Below are 4,773 nucleotides of genomic sequence, written 5' to 3'. Positions count from 1 at the left end.
TTGCTCCTTAGTCAGCTTTACCGCGGCTCAACCAGCCCTTAGCCAGTTGTTCCTAGTCTTTTAACATACCCGGGATCATTCTCCCGACATTCAATATGGAAGAGACCCAAACAGACGACATACCTAAAGTTCCACCTGAGAAAAATAACCTACTTACTACACTTTATTCTAGGGATGAAGTAAAAAAGACCGTTTTCCAAATGGAACATAACAAAGCCCCTGATCAAGGTAGTTTTCCAGCTGAATTCTGCTTGAACTTATTGGATGTCATCAAATCAGACCTTCTAGAGATGTTCAGCTTTTTTCGTACTAGAAAACTAGAATTATCCTGCCTAACTTTTTGTGAGATTATTTTATTACCTAAGGTTAACAAAGCAGATATGATCCAATAATATAGGCATATTTTTCTTCTTAATGTAGTTTTTAAGTATTCGGTTATGATCAGGCTAAACACTATGGCAGATCATGTGGTTTGTACGTCTCAAAATACTTTTATGCAAGTCTGTAACATCCTATATGAGATGGTTATCCTTAATGAAACAATTCACAAACTTCATAGGAAAAGGTTGAATGAGGTAATTTAAAAATTAATTTCAAAAAAACTTATGATGAAGTTAAGTGGTCTCTTCGTAGTAGACTCTCAGAATTCTCAGAATCAATGGTTTTCTGCGCAGTGGCGTGCTTTAACTCATAATTTTGTGTCATGAGTAATATTTCCATTAAAGTAAATGATAACATTGCAAAATACTTCTAGAGGGAGAAGGAGTTAAGACAAGACGACCCATTATCGTCTGTGTTATTTAATATAGTGGTTGATATGCTTCCTGTCATCATGATTGAGCGCACCATGTCTGATGGTAAAATTGAAGATGTGATTCCTCAAATTTTTGATGGTGGATTATTTATCCTATAATACACCATGAATATAATCATATTTATGGAATATGATATAAAATATGCACAAAACCTGAAGTTAATTCTGTTATCTTTCTAGAAGCTTTAGAGACTAAAAATCAACTTCCAGAATAGTGAATTATTTTGCCTTGGTGAGGATCAAGACGATGCTAATCTGTACACCGAGTTATTTTGCTACGTAAAAGGACATTTTCCATTAGGTACTTGGATATTCGGATTCATTACCAGAGACTTGTAAATTCCGAATGGAAATTGGTGGAGGAGAAATTACAATTAAGATAATGTAGTTGTTGGAAAGGTAAACTATTATCCCTGGGAAGAATATTGGTTCTCACTAACTCACTAGTAAGTAATATGATATTGTACATGATATCTTTCTTGTTACTCCCAAAAGGATCATTAAATGGTTGGATTACTTCCGATCAAGGTTATTTTGGCAAGAAGACAGTGAAAATAAGAAATATTGACTGGCTAAGCGGAGTGTGGTTTGCCGCCCTAAAGACCAAGGAGGCCTTAGGATTCATGACTTTGAGGTCAAGAAGAAAGCCCTCCTTGGTAAATAGCTTTTGAAGATTTTTTTTAAAGATGGGGTTTGGCAAACCCTTCCAAAGAGAAAAATATGTTGGCTCACGTGCATTGTCTCTTGTTTATTGGAAACTAGGTGACTCGCATTTCTGGCCTGGCCTAATGACGACGAAGAAATTTGTCTTTCCATATGGCTCTTTCTCAATTAGCTAGGGATGGCTCAAATATAAGATATTGGAAGGATAAGTGACTAGATAATGCCACGTTCCGAAAACAATATTCAGCTCAATACAAAATTGTGAGCTAGAAGTTATACACTCGTTAAGGTGTTGAAAACTTCACCACCAGATATAACGTTCACAAGAGATCTCGTTGGTCCTAGGCTAACATCATGGAGTGCTCTGCTACAATGTCTCAACTTGGTCCAACTGACGTAGGGGTCCAATGAGTTTCGATGAAAAATACATGAGAGTGATAAATTCTCTATAGATTTCATGTACTAAGCTTTAATCCAGCCAGATATGCAAGTTCTTAATATAAAAAAAAGATGAAGATTCAGCTCAAAACTAAGGTCTTTGCGTAGTATCTTCGTCAAGTATAATTCTCACTACAAACAACCTCGCAAATAAAATTGACAGGTAAGTATAAAAGTGTGTTTTTTGTCACCATGACGAGATTATTAAATATTTAGTCTTGTGGTACAAATTGCAAGATCTGCATGGTCAATCATACAGATTGATTTCACCTTATACCCACCAAGCACCGTTACGAACATATTCAGCAATTGACTTACTAGTGTGAATCATATGTTTAAACTATTTATTGGGCGGGGGCGGGAGTGACTACCATTATTTGTTCTCTTTGGTTGCGTATAAATGATAAGATTTTTAATGATAATTTTTTTCTTATGCAGGTTATCTACCGGTGCACAGCTACGCTTCATTCATGGTCATCTCTACAACTTCTAGAGCATCATGACTTGTTTATAAAAGTGTTTACATTTTTTCGAAATGGGGTATCTCCCCAGCCTCTGCATCAATCGATGCACACATCTGTTTTATTTCATCGTTTCAAAATTCAAGATTCATACAACTCATGGATCACACAAGGTGTACATAAAAATTAACCATATGAAAACAAAAAGATGTGACTCTTATGCATGTTGTAATCTTCTAGTGAGCTGCCAGCCACCCTGATTGTAGATATCACGAGCGATCGTCTCCAGACGGGTACACCCATAATCCATATGTGCACGTTGAGACTCTGGTAGAATATAAGACCACTCGTGGATCCAATGTGTAACCATTCGGATAACCTGTAGAAAATGAGAGTTTGTGCTTTTGTTAAAAACCACATCATTACAACAATTCCAAATATCCCACATCAAAGCACAAATACCCGTACGTATTTGTTCCTTTGATTTTTTTCTCCACTCCATTTAGCTAATTTACAAACATATTTGTAACATTAGCTGGTGGAGGAACATTAAAAGTAGGCAAAGGGACAATCAAAAAATAAATGGTTTATTGATTCATTAGCATCACAGACACACTTTTTACATCCATTCCAGTTTCTTTTAGCAATGTTATCCTTCGTAAGAATCACCTTATTGTAGAGAAACCACATGAAGATCCTAATCTTCAGTGTTGCCTTTATTTTTCAAATATATCTATGTAAGAAAACCGTATGACCGTTCATCATATCCGCATACATGGATTTAACCGAAAAAAAGCCAGAAGATGTTAACTTCCAAACAAAAACATCTTGATCATCCGACAAGTTAACCGTGATTAAGCGATGGAGCAATATTAGCCAAACCTCAATTCTATCGATAAAGTCCTCCTGAATTCGATATTCAGCGGATTACCTGTTAAGACATCCGATACCAGAACATTTCTCCAACGTACAATGCTATATAATGAAGGGTATTGTTCAGCTAAAGGCCTTTCACCTAACCATATGTCCTCCCAAAAGCGAGTGCTTTGACCATTTCCAACCTTAAAGGAACCTCGGGGAAAAAACTTGTCTTTCACTCCCATAAGTCCTTTCCAAAAAGGAGAGTCAGTGGGTTTAGCTATCACTTATGCCAAATTTTGAGTTGGAGATATTTGTTACGTAGCAGCTCCTGCCAAACCCTTTCCTCATTTAGGAGCTTAAACAACCACTTACTGAGTAAGCATTTATTTTTGATATCTAACACCTCCACACCGAGACCCCCTTGGTCTTTAGATCGACAAATAATGTTCCATTTAGTGAGCCGATATTTACGCTTATGCTCATCATTCTGCCAAAAGAATCTTGACCTATAGAAATCTAATCTTTTTCTTACCCCTTTAGGTATTTCTAAAAAAGATAACATAAACATCGGGTACACTAGTAAGGACGGAATTAATAAGCACTAGTCTGTCTCCGTATGAGAGTAACTTGATTTGCCATCAACCTAACTTTCGCTCAAAGCGGTTCTCCACTGGATTCCATTCCTTGGTGACAAATTTTCTATAATGTATTGGAATGCCCAAATAACTAAAGGGAAGAGAACCAGCTTCACAACCAAAAATTTGCTTATACTGGTCCTCATGGTCTTTAGCCTTTCCAAAACAGAAAATTTCACTTTTATGAAAGTTAATCTTCAGACCTGATAATTGCTCAAATATGCATAGAATTAATTTCATGTTGACCGCCTTTTGAAATTCATGTTCCATGAAAAGAATGGTATCATCTGCATATTGTAGAATGGATACTCCTCCCTCAACTAGATGTGGGATGAGACTACCAACTTGACTATCCTCTTTAGCCCTTGCAATTAGGATAGCCAGCATATCGACCACGATGTTGAAAAGGATAGGATACAGAGGATCTCCTTGCCTCAGCCCCTTCCTAGTTTGGAAATAATGGTCAATATCATCATAGACCTTTACTCCCATTGATCCTCCCTGAACAAAACTAGCAACTAAATCACACCATTCAGGTGCAAAACCTTTCATGCGCATAGCTTGTTGAAGAAAAGGCCATTTAACTTTTTCATAAGCCTTCTCAAAATCAATTTTGAAAAGGACACCATCCATTTTCTTCCTATGAAGTTCTCATGCAAAACGACTACTCCTTCAAGTATATGTCATCCAGGCATGAAAGTAGATTGCGTAGGCTTAATAACTTTGTGTGCGATCCCAGTTATTCTATTAGTACCTACCTTTGTGAATATCTTAAAACTCACATTTAGTAGGCAAATAAGCTTATACTGCTGAATCTGAAACGCATCTTCCTTCTTAGGAATTAAGGTAATCACCCCAAAGTTAAGCTTATATAACTAGAGATCACCAAATTGCGCAAAAA

This window comes from Lolium perenne, chromosome 4 (genome assembly GCF_019359855.2).
Source record: "Lolium perenne isolate Kyuss_39 chromosome 4, Kyuss_2.0, whole genome shotgun sequence".
NCBI lineage: Eukaryota > Viridiplantae > Streptophyta > Magnoliopsida > Poales > Poaceae > Lolium > Lolium perenne.
The sequence above is the reverse complement of the archived record's forward strand: the minus strand, read 5'-3'. Positions refer to the sequence as shown.